General features: G+C 43.3%; 1 protein-coding gene across 1 annotated transcript in view; it reads right to left on the bottom strand.

The window, feature by feature from the left end:
- LHFPL7 (LHFPL tetraspan subfamily member 7) overlaps positions 1-11139 on the bottom strand; it is a 199684-nt gene extending 188545 nt beyond the window's left edge. The window contains exons 1-2 of the mRNA XM_078666080.1: positions 11019-11139; positions 9990-10083 (exon numbers count right to left, since the gene is read on the bottom strand). The gene's annotated coding sequence lies outside the window, so the exon portion shown is untranslated. The remainder of the gene's footprint in view (positions 1-9989; positions 10084-11018) is intronic.
- Between the last annotated feature and the right edge of the window lie 1616 nt (positions 11140-12755).

Here is a 12755-nt window from a genome sequence, read left to right as displayed (position 1 = left end):
CAGCAAAACCACGCCCCCGATTCCGAAAAATTCGGAAGCCTGCGGCCGCCATTTTTCTTTTCCCCGCAGTGAAGGTGAGCCTCGAGCCTCTGCCTCTGCCCCCGTTTGTGCCGTTTTTAGTGCTCCTGCACCCCTGTTTGTGCGGTTAGACGCAGAGGAGAGGTTTTGTACCGACCTGCATGAGACCTCAAACAGTCATCCTTCCTCGCAAGTTATTTCGCATACCCTGAACAGTAATATCAGCAACGCACATCAACAGAACCATGCGGAAGAACTCCAATACGGTGAGCCTTTGCCCGGGCTCCGGGGAGGGAGCAGAGGCTGTTTACACCCCCGCACCTGAGGACACGACAGGTAGAACAGGACCCTCACGAACCACAACCTGTAATTTATGTTTATTCCCGCGTTATTTGGTTAAGTCCAAGCAGTTTCAGATGCCCTGTCCTTGGAATCCACTTCCCGCCATGTCTTGGGGGCAACTAGGGTAGTATCGGGTATCCCGCTCCCCCCCTCCCTCCCCTCCCTCTGCCCGCAGCTCTCCTTCGTCTCGCTCCCCCCCTCAGCTATCATCGCTCCCTTTTGAATCATTACAGGCCTGTGGGGTCCCTCTCATTACCTGGAATCCCTTTTTGTCCCGGGTCCCATTCTCCCCCCAGGAGCCCATTCAGCCGCCCCGGGGACCCCCCCTTCCCAGCCGGGCCCAGCAGTCACGGCAGCGCCACCATTCAGCAGGCCCAGCAGGACTTACAATCACAGGCCTGCCTTCTCCTTTGGCCTGCTCAGCGGGGCCCAGCGGGAGCCTAACTACACACAAGCAGTGCCCGGGCTCCGGGGAGGGGGTAGAGGCTGTTTACACCCCCACACCTGAGAACACGACAGGTAGAAAAGGACCCTCATGAACCACAACCTGTAATTTATGTTTATTCCCGCAATATTTGGTTAAGTCCAAGCAGTTTCAGATGCCCTGTCCTTGGAATCCACTTCCCACCATGTCTTGGGGGCAACTAGGGTAGTATCGGGTGTCCCGCTCCCCTCCGCCCGCAGCTCTCCTTCGTCCCGCTCCCCCCCCTTCCTCCGCCCGCAGCTATCATCGCTCCCTTTTGAATCATTACAGGCCTGTGGGGTCCCTCTCATTACCTGGAATCCCCTTTTGTCCCGGGCCCCATTCTCCCCCCAGGAACCCATTCAGCCGCCCCGGGGACCCCCTCTCTTCCCAGCGGGGTCCAGCAGTCACGGCAGCGCCACAATTCAGCAGGCCCAGCAGGACTTACAATCACAAGCCTGCCTTCGCCTTTGGCCTGCTCAGCGGGGCCCAGCGGGAGCCTAAATACACACAAGCAGTGCCCGGGCTCCGAGGGAGGGGGCAGAGGCTGTTTACACCCCCGCACCTGAGGACACGACAGGTAGAACAGGACCCTCACGAACCACAACCTGTAATTTATGTTTATTCCTGCATGATATTGTTAAGTCCAAGCAGTTTCAGATGCCCTGTCCTTGGAATCCACTTCCCGCCATGTCTTGGGGGCAACTAGGGTAGTATCGGGTGTAGAAACATTTATTTTAATTAGAGTGATGCTTGGGAAATGTGTGACGAATGCCCACGCCTTGCCTGCGTTTGACACGCACTTAATTAACGGATTCTTCGTGCTTTAAAGGGTACTAAATGTGTATAGGCACTGTGTCCAATAACCTGTAGTCATCAACTACTAAATCTGTTCTTCACCATTGACGAGAGAGGTCTTCCTTGTGTCAATGAGTTTCAATCTGATATATATTGTTTTATGACGCTTGATAACAAACCATTGCCCTGCTAGAAAAGATTATTAAAGGACAATTTTACTCGAAGAGAAAAAAACATTTCGATATTTCTTGAAAAGCATTCCTCGAAAGGACGTTATAGGTATGATACAAAATCTAATTAAAAAAGAGCTGAAATACAACCTTAGCTTCCACCTTCAGTCATGAGCATCACGTGTGTTCTGTATCAATGTCCTGCGCTCAACCTCCACTCCAAATAGCGCCTGCATGTTACGCTATGTTTAACCACAAAGTACACTATTGCGTAGCTTCTAGGTGCTAACTCAACACAATAGTGCTAAAAGAGCAAATACAGTAATATCAGGCATACAAAAACCATATACAATATACCTTATCTAATAATAGGTGGGAACACCTACCTTGGGGTGAGAAAGGCTTAAAGGACAAGTATACATGATAGTGATCAAAACACCCAACTAAAATCGATACAATAACAGAAACTAGGAGAGAATGAGTGTTATGTAGGAGGATACACAATTTCAGGCTGTATTTATTCATACATGTCATAAAAATAACAGAATAAACATTTTCCTATTATTTACATACAGTGGCATCTTCCAATGTTGTCCGTAAGCTAGATATTGAGGGGCATATTTATCAAATAGTCACTCAACGCAACGCAGCAAGCGTGAAACAGAGAGGGCAGGAATGTGCCATATTTAACATTATACAGTCAATTCCTGCTCTCTGTCTGTGCTGGCACACACCAACACAGGCCCCCTTGCACCATGGTGCAAGGGAGCCTGTGTTGTGGGCAGATTTGTTTTTGTGAATGAAGGGGGCAAAACAATCCTGTGAAGCTTTTTAGGTCGAGGGACCGTCGCTTCTCACTGCGAAGCAGTGAGAGGCGGAGTCCCGAATAATTTATGTTTTGGAGTTAGGGGCTTGGAATCCGCCTCTCTCCTCCATTGGCTGGCTTCCTAAACGGAGGCCAGCCATTGGAGGAGAAGGGCATCACTCCTGCCAAGCCCCGTCTCTTTCAGATTCGGGGGCGTGTATTTTTAGGTTCTTTCTACCTGTGACGTCATCCGACACTCAAACCTAAAAACACACGCCCCCGAATGTGAAAATTACCATGCTTTCTCCTAGGCATTTCTGCTTTGCCTCGGAGAAAGACGGTGGTGGTTTCCAGAGCTGCTCTGCTCGTCCCCCCTTCCCTCCGCCCTCAGCTCTCCTTCGTCCCGCTCCCCCCCTCCCTCTGCCCGCAGCTCTCCTTCGTCCCGCTCCCCCCTCCCTCCGCCCGCAGCTCTCCTTCGTCCCGCTCCCCCCTCCCTTCGCCCGCAGCTCTCCTTCGTCCCGCTCCCCCCTCCCTCCGCCCGCAGCTCTCCTTCGTCCCGCACCCCCCTCCCTCCGCCCGCACTCTCCTTCGTCCCGCTACCCCCCTCCCTCCGCCCGCAGCTATCCTTCGTCCCGCTCCCCCCTACCTCCCCTCCCTCCGCCCGCAGCTCTCCTTCCCCCCGCCCCACCCCCCTCCCTCCGCCCACAGCTCTCCTTCGTCCCGCTTCCCCCCTCCCTCCGCCAGCAGCTCTCCTTCGTCCCGCTCCCCCCCTTACATTCATTATCCTGGCCAATCAATCGCACACGCACTAGCCAATCAATATAAAATCTTTGACTCGTGAAATAGCGATACCTATTTTCTTTACTAATGCTTCTTTGCTGAGCAGCCTGCAGGCTTGTCATCTCGTGCTTCGTTTACACAGCCAGCCATTGGTTGTCATGAGCAAGGCAAGAACGGATACGTGAGCAAACCACCAGTGACATTAATACCTTATATTAAACAGAGCATTATGTTATCAAATTATGTAAACAAGCAGTCCTTTGTCACTTTCGACGCTGACCTGGGTTATGTGTTCTGACGTGAGAGCGAAAGCAATATGATATACGGTTCCAAAACTGGACTATTATCAGTTGTAGAAAATATCACTACATTAACGCCCCCTTTTGTGTTCCAAACAAACAGAACCTGACCACACATCTCCACAAATCGGATGAGTCTGTAGCCTCTCCGAACACACCTTCAAGTCCCCAGTAGAGTACTGCACTCTGCTGAAAAGAGAGTGAACCTCTAGTGTACCATGCCTGTAGAGGAGTGGGGCTACTACCCTATAATCTGCTTTTGGGAGGCGGATAGTTAGTATTTCACAGGGCTTAATTTGTATACATAAATGGTATTAAGTGCAGGGCTCAAGTTTTTTCTTAGAACCCCCCGTCCTGCAATACAAAGCTCTGGGTGCCGAATGCCAGGGCTTCCTAGTCCTAGTTCACCTCTTTCTCCCACCACCTTACGCATCATGTCTCTTCATCTCACTCTTTGGATTCTTTTTCGTCCCGGCGTTTCTCCTTTTGCTTCTTAGCTTCCTCCCTTATCTGCCTTTCCAGGTATGAACAGATTTCTGTTTCTAAATGCCTCTCCCACTCTGACTTTGTCGAAATTCCACTGTCTCTGCAATTCGGTAGTCCCCTCAAGAATCCCGGGGCTGATCCCATCTCTAGCACAGCCAAAAAACCCCACCTCTTTCCCCACTCTGAACCCTCGGTGTGTGTGTGTGTGTGTGTGCTGGGCTATGTGTGTGTGTGTGTGGGGCTCTGTGTGTGTGTGGGGGGCTCTGTGTGTGTGGGGGGGGGCTCTGTGTGTGTGGCTGTGTGGCTCTGTGTGTGTGTGTGGCTCTGTGTGGATAGCTTTTTTTGTAGGTGGCTCTATGTGTGGGTGGCTCTGTCTGTGTGAGGGTGGCTCTATGTGAATGACTCTGTGTGGGTGGCTCTGTATGTGTGTGTGGGTGGCTTTGTGTGTGTGGCTCTGTGTGGGTGTAAATGCAATAGGTCATGCATTTGCGAGCGATTAAGCTATTGGCATTGTAAATGACAATGCCATTTATTTAACGATTAAGCTATTGGCAATGTAAATGACAATGCCATTTATTTATGATTTAAAAAAAAAAAAGTCATGAGCAATGCCAATAGCTCTACCTTTAATAATGCCGAGACCATTGCATTGTAAATGCTTGTTCTTTTGTGGCAGCTAGGGTGGGGGGAGTGGGCAGGAGGGGTGGGATGGAGGGAGGGAGGGGCGAAGGTGTTCATATTGATTTATTTCTGATGCTCTGCGTAGCAGTACGATGGCCTCTGGCCCACGATTTGGGGTTCATTGCTTGCTCCATCTTGTTTTGTTTTTCCAATCAATAAAAAGATTTCAACATAAAGTGTGAGCGGGGGTGGCGACTTGAGAGGAACATCGATGGCTGAAATCAGTAATTCTGTAGAAAGGGGAACTAACTGTTCCTCCATGCTGCGTACTAAGGAGATACATTGTTGCTGGACAGTGAAAAGGTGCAGGTGTGATTATCACTAAGGTACATGTGTGAGTATCACTACTTTTTTTGAGAATTGTGCCAAAAGTTATTACTGCTATAGCACATCAAACATTCAATTATGCTTAGACTCCTCAAAGCTGCGTTCAATTATTTTTATGTAGACTAAATGGTATGACCTGTGTATTACACTTTAACTCAATGGTAGTAGTTTAATACTAGTTGGTATTTGGTCATTTTGTAAGCACTTTCTATTGCTGGCAGGTAAATGCAGCACAAGGAAGTAAATAGATTTACCCAAGATCACATAGTGATCAGCGATGGTTAAACATTATGCGATGCATCCCTTCCTTTCAAAGTTGATTAACTCAGCCACCAGACTACATCATATCTCAAGAGACCTCTTTCACACTCATGAGCAAATTTGCATGCAAATTCATTGCAAATAGTCAATACAACATGCACATGTATGAGAAATGTACTGTAAATGGCTGCTGATGACAGCGAGAAAAAAACACAATTTTCAAATTAAACCCATAAGCTGTCAAATGAACTATCACAGCAAACTATGCATAAGGGCTGCATGGTTGCAGTGATGCTCTAACTACCAACATGAGATGGGGCTGGCAGAAATACAATATTTGAAGAGTCATTATTTAGATTGTAAGAGATTTGTATGCATTTATATTTTAGTGCATCATTAATAACAAGCAGAATGTATTTTCAGACTAGATTTCAAATGTTTACACTGATACAGTACTGTTGCTTTTGAAGCACATTTTAAATGATGTACAAAAATGTGCTTTTCTGATCCTTGTTAAAGAGGCCTCAATCTTGTCCAAAATGGAAGTCACTCTTGACACTCATGTCTTTCCCCTGCACATCTGGCCGCCATTGCTTCTGCATCACGTAGTCAATCAAACTATTATACTTTGAGTTTTTTTCTATTGTCGTTCCTGCTGACTTTGATGAACTTCCATGGATCAGTTAAGAAACTGCAAATATTTCTTCGAGGGTTTTCTACTAAATCACTGTGCCCTATTAGTTCATATAACATGTTAATGTATCTAGTTTGTTCTAGAGTCCCCGGACGATATTAGCATAGAGGGGGTAGAATAATTACTTATGTAGAGAGAGAAAGTTTAGGTGTTAAGGCAATATGATGTTCTGTGATCTGATTTGCTGATGAAATGATACATTTGCTCACACCACAGTGATTCTGCAGTTGTGTTAATTTCATATGTGAAAATAATGTATAAAAACCCTCGATTTTGGGGGTGAGCCAGAAGAATTTATTTTTTCTACTAGGGATGCTGTCCTTTATGTTTCTGTTCACTTGGGACTTAAAATAATTTCTGGTTTTGCATACCTCTGTATTTTTATTGCAAGTCTTCATGGCTTTACCTTTGAACTTTGTAATAAAATCTTTTATCTATTTCATTTATCTACAACTCAGTTCTTGAGGGTGTCCACCATTTACTTAATCAATTGTTTTTCCTGATATTCTAAGGCATTGGAAGGTGTTTTGACGGTGGAAGCTTTGCATCAAGAAGTTTACTGTCTCTAATCCAGTAAAAGTGGGCATTCTGATTTAGATGAATTTTCGGATGTCTAAAATGTTGCTGTAACCTACACCCAAAATACTTATATTCCATGATTGTAGCAATAAGACGTAAGATGATTCTCCCGACAGGAAGTGATGAATTTATGATTTTATTTCTTTCACCTGTTTTTGAGTTTTTATTTCCAGAGATAAATCCCTATGTGAATTTACTTAGAAAAGCATACTTTCCAACACAACTGTGCCTTGCATTCTCCCCCAATCAATCTGCACCAAATCTGTGGGATATATTTTGGGGGAAATTCTAAGCATTCTAAAATATATTTACCTTTCTTGTGGAAGTGATATTTCAACCATAGCACAAATATGCGTGTGTGTATTCTCAAACCTGTAATAAATAATTAACAAGGCCATATCTGATTTTGCTGTATACTGTGGAATCAAAGCCTTGTAAAAATGCATTAAAGAACACTCTAAGACATATAATAAATCCATCAAATTTTTAACCTTGAAGAATTGCATCATGGGGGGACAGGAAAAAACAAAGGGGCATATTACCAACGTTAAGTGATATTTATCGCTAACGATGCTTAGCAACGAATTTTTTAACGCTAAGCATCGTCAGAAATTATCGCAGATAAACCTTGCTATTATCAAGGTTTATCGCAAATGCGATAAAAAATGGCCGCAATTCATGAATATCGCTGAAAAGTCCGCGATATTCATGCATTACCGAGCTAATGCTCTTAGCCATGTTATCCACCTCCCATTGGATAACATGGCTAAGAACTGCTCAGGGCAGGTGTTAGTTTTTGGAGATATTCGCGCTTAGCGCGAATATCTCCAAAAGTTGGTAATAGGAGATAGCGATGTTAGCGACTGTTTCCAGTCGCTAACATCTTGGCACGCCCACTTTGCATGTCATTAGTGATAAATATCACTGACATGCAGAGTGGGGCCCAAGATGGTCGCTATCTCCTACTAGCTGTCGCTAACTGGTGTTAGCGACAGCTAGGTAATAGGGAGATAATTTTATCTCTGCTTTCTTGGCTTTTAAAGCCAAAAAAGCAGAGATAAACCCCCTTGATAATATGCCCCACAGTTGTGAGCAACTCCAAATTGGGGACCAAATTTATCAACGCGTTGCCCTGTTGCATTCACAAAAAGTGATACAAACTGGCACAAAAATTTTATTTGGGATTTACTTTCCAGGACAAACATTTGTTTTTCGCTGGAAAGTATCCTTAAAGTAACACTAAGTAGCGCTCTGCACTACTTAGTGTTAATGGACACTTCCCCATGGCATTCCCGTGCAAGCAACCATTGTTTGTGACCCAAAGCTCTTTCTATTAATAGTGTAGGCAGGGCTTGGGTCAGAAATGTACACCTCTTTGCAGCAGGTGCAAAGCAGAAAAAAGTTTTATTTTTTTGCAAACCTTTCAAACTTCGCATAAATGCTGTACTATACAGCACAAATACAAAATGGCAAACACATTCAAGTTAGTCTAAGCATAGCTTTTTGTGCTGGTAGGTTAATCTTACAGTACAAAACCTATGCTAAACTCACGCACACCTTTGAACTGTGGTACAAAGGTGTGGGCGTGGCTTTAGGCGCCAGAAAGTGTGCCAGCTCTTGGGATATCTGCCTGGATATAGTGCTGTCCTGCTCTCTAACATTCAGGTTTCACTGCCCAGCCACTTTGGTTGCTGCATGAACATTTTTTAAATTTCCCCTTGAATTTGTGACAAGAAAATGCAAGTTGTGATTTAATCTCCAGCGGTAGCAGGCTTATTTACAACCAAACATACACCGAAAAACACAGCTGGTCTGGTTCCATTCTACACGAACCTTTACGAGGAAGCAAATCATCCTCTCAGTTTCACCTCTGGTTGGAAAAAGTGCTGTGAGCCATGAGGCTAGAACAACATTTCAGAATGGGGTTGTGTGTTTAGAGCTGCAGAATTAGTCAGTGGGACAGGAACGAAGGAGTACAAAGGCGAACAGTTCAGTTTCAGAAGTGATTAGGCTCCTTCTGCTGTCTGCAGCTGCTGCACCTCACTCTCAGTGTTATCCTATCACAAGTAAAAATCTGACCAGAGCAATATAGTGGGAAAACATCTGTAATATTTCAAGGACCCACGCGCTATAATCCACTGAAGTCCTTCTGCCTCTCTTCTGCAGCATTGCAAATAAATCAGATCACAAATACAGATATGTTACCAGATAACATTTAGAAATTACAGATTGTATTATTAATAGGAGACTTCATTATTTTAGATTATCATCAGAATTATATTGATAACAATAGCTATATTTGTATAGCGGTTCTATATTGGATCACCATGAAATTTGGTCCTGTATTACTATTGAGGGCTTTTGGTGACATCAGAAACCGGATGTGGCAAAGGTACAGGTGAGCACTTGATGACAGTACAATAGCGAAGTTTATTCATGAAAATCGAGTTTTTATTTTCTAAAATGATTAGCTTGTATTTGATTGGAAAGGTATTTTCATAAACTGACAAGGACGTTTGAGTGCAAAGTTATTGCTTTTACATCATATACTTAGGTAACAATCACTGCTGCAGTTCCGGATTTTCCTGTGTAATTTTAGTGTAAAGTCTCTGCTGTTTGAACCTTTAATCTCTGTGTACCAGCTGCATGAGCCTATAACTGAAGCCTCCTGGAGATATGTAGTTAATATTTTACTTCCCGTCCCTTCCTAGAAGATTGGCAATTATATAATTGAGAAGCTACTTTGAAGTGGCAGGATGGAAAGGTTAAAAGAAGTTACATTTAAAACTTTAGATTCTTTGAAAAATTAAAGGTACATTTAAAATAGCATTTTAACTGACTATCTCACCTATGTCGTTATAGACATTAGACATTTCTATTGCACATAGATAAATAGTGCAAATATACACTATTTTTACACCAATTCTGTCAAACCTTTCTTGGCCAGATGAACCTCTAACACTCCAGGAAAGGGTCATACTTGATAGCCACACAGTACTGGTATATTTTATGAGTGCCATTTCAGAGCCTAAGACCTATTTAAAAGGATTGGTGAATATTGAAGCACAAACTGGGGCGCAGGAAAAGAACCTCTGTGGAAAGGCCTCAAAAGTGTGCAGCGAGGCGACCAGGGCGACCACTGACCGCCTAAAGGAAATACCCTCCGGCCCAAATGTTCTTTGACTTGAAAGAGCAATCATGCCAGTGAAGGCTGGCGGACATTTAGAGTGGCGGAGTGGGCAAAATATGAGTGGTATTAAAATAATCTTTTGAAAATGGCGCTTACCTTTCTGATTTGCCGCAGGATGTCCTCCTCCCTCGGTTGTCTTTTCTCCTAGAAGCTCAGGACTCTTTCTCAGCAGATGTTCACTCTTTAGCAACTAGAGGAGGGGCCAAGAATCCACTAGTTGAATATAAAAAGAATCTACTGAAGCATAAGGAATACAGAAATACATAATAAATAAATCAAGCTAAGCATACGTACAAATTCAGTATTCAGAAATATTTTTTAAAGGTCAAGCTAAGCTTTTCAAACTTTGCAAGTGAGCTTTTTACACAATACTTGCTAACTTGATGTGACCTTTTTGGCGACCATGTTTTGCGCCTGGTGGATATTTAGAGCAGGTGATGCATAGGGGACCAAAAACACCTGGAATTCCGTTGATTCCAAACAGATATGAGTGGACCTTTGTCTTGATGTTGAATAAACGGATTCTTTTGAGATTTCACCTCTGAATAGCATTTGACTCAAACATGTATGCTCCCGGAACCGAGTACTTAAACTCTCGACTTTTCCTATTTAATTTTTTTATTCCCAAATTTCCATTGATTGTTCGCTGCCACCACAAAATCTCTACACATAGAAGCCTTTTATTTATTTTTTGTTTATTAACACTGTCTCATTCTGTATATTGTGCCCTATATGTAAAGCACTGCACATTTACATTGACATTATGTATTAAAAAGTTGACTATATATCAAAAGTAAGAGAGTGTACAATATGTTTCAACGGTCAATACATTTTCTGCCACAAAATATTTGAATTCCCAATAAATCCTAAAAGGAGTACAGTGAGGTGAACCGATCAAGTAAATCACATTCCCAAGCATAAACCGTTTCACATTTCTTTTAAGTTCTACTTAAAACATTAACGCATTTCGGAAAGGTACACTGACAAGGTCATGCTTTGCGTATCTATACTTGAAATGTCTAAATGCTTTCAGTTTCATGAAGTTCCAAGCAATTTTGCAAAGAAATATTTATTTCTGAGATTAAATCTGTTTCACATACAATATGTTAGATTTCTATAACTTACCTGGGAGCAAAATGTTCCTGAGGCTCTTCACTTCATTTCCTTTTGCCCTCCTGCACCAACTCTGAATTTGTGAGATCCCAAAGGAGTCCTACCCTGTGCCGAATGCTTTCCAGAAGTCCCCTTTGCTGTGAGGGGATTACTCTGCAAGAGTCTGTAACACCTACGTGTGATTCAGATATTATCCTTGAATACCTTTGCTTCGCACATTGAGTCAACATGCCTTCTGTTTGCTCTGGTGACTCATGAGTGCTGAAAGTCCTTCAAGAGCTATTGTTATTCTTTATCAAGGACTCTGTTGTTATTGTATGAAAAAAGCAAATTGGAAATGTGAGGATTATGAATTGATCTGCTGAGTGTCTTAATGCACCACAACAAATTGTCTATGGTCTAAACATAAGTAGCCTCGGCAGTTGAAGGTTGGGAGCTGGACAAGCAATCAGAATGCTTCCTGAGCAGGCTATAACTACCTAGGATTGTGTGACTTCCAACTCATCACTTTATTGGTGAACGTTGTCTCACTTTTACTCTGTCCTCCACTACTCTTTCAGTAGGGTCACTTCTGCTTGAGCAAGAGAGAATCCACTCTACAGCCACTGTGTGTTGGCTTCTCCTCTTGCTTTGCTCAAAGGATAATGGAAGCCCTAATGCTGCTGAACAATTTGAAAAAAAGAAACAAACCAAGAGGTTAGTTTATTTCTTTTATTTTGCAACTGTATTAAGGTGAAGCAAGGGGAGAGTCACAGGCATACCGAGGCTCTAGAGTGCTGAAGGCATTAGATGGAGTTGGAATTGTGTACCAGATTCTCTCTTGCAAGCTGTGAGACAGAGCTCCTGTTTCCACTGCACTCCCTTTTTGGGGCTGGTCCAGCGCTGGGTCGATCTACTACCATTGAATATCTGACGGATCTTTCTTTGTCAACTGAGAGGTGATGGAACTTAGCACTTAGTCAAACACATCTACCTAAAGGTGTGACCCATTTGGCTACACAATAAGGACCAGGAATTAGTAAACAAAGTTGAGGTTTTATTGCAAGTTAGCAGTTAGGTTAATGTAAATGAATCTCAATACCATGCTGTAAAGATACAGAATAACGACTGGATAGCCAAACCTTCTAAAGAAGTTCAGGCACAGCAGCATGAGGCAAACAAGAAGCTCAGTCACAGTAATACAAAAAGTTAATAGCAGAATCTGGTGCTCAGAAAAGAGTCTCGGATCCTCTCTCTTAAATATGAGTAAGGCTCCCTGTCTACCATTTTTACTGATTTTTACTGATAAATACAGACCGAAAACCATTTATTTTCTTGTTTGTATTTATTTTTAAATGTGGATAAAAACGGAAATTGGGAGCTTTTTGAGTGATTCTAAATACACTTTGCCAGGATGTATGACATTACAACGCATGCTTTTACATCGCATGCTTTTACAACGCGGTTTTTACATTGAATACCATTACAACGCATAGCGCTTTGGGGTGCTGGATAGTGAATAGTTTAATTTACTATTCCAACTCCAGTCCCCGTGGACACTAGGGAAGGTGCTGGATAGTAAATTAAATCTATTCCCTATCCTAGAGCGCCCCCCAGCGCAATGCGTTGTAATGGTTTGCGTTGTAAAAGTTGCGCCGTAAAGGCACTGCGTGGTAAAAGTTGCGTTGTAAAGGATGTTTCCCACTTTGCCATGATGCCAGTCCAATAACTGTGTGGATTTATAGGTAAGGGGGTTAAATAAAAGTTATG

Source organism: Lissotriton helveticus, chromosome 11 (assembly GCF_964261635.1).
Source record: "Lissotriton helveticus chromosome 11, aLisHel1.1, whole genome shotgun sequence".
NCBI classification, from domain to species: domain Eukaryota; kingdom Metazoa; phylum Chordata; class Amphibia; order Caudata; family Salamandridae; genus Lissotriton; species Lissotriton helveticus.
This window is presented reverse-complemented; position numbering and strand designations above follow the sequence as displayed.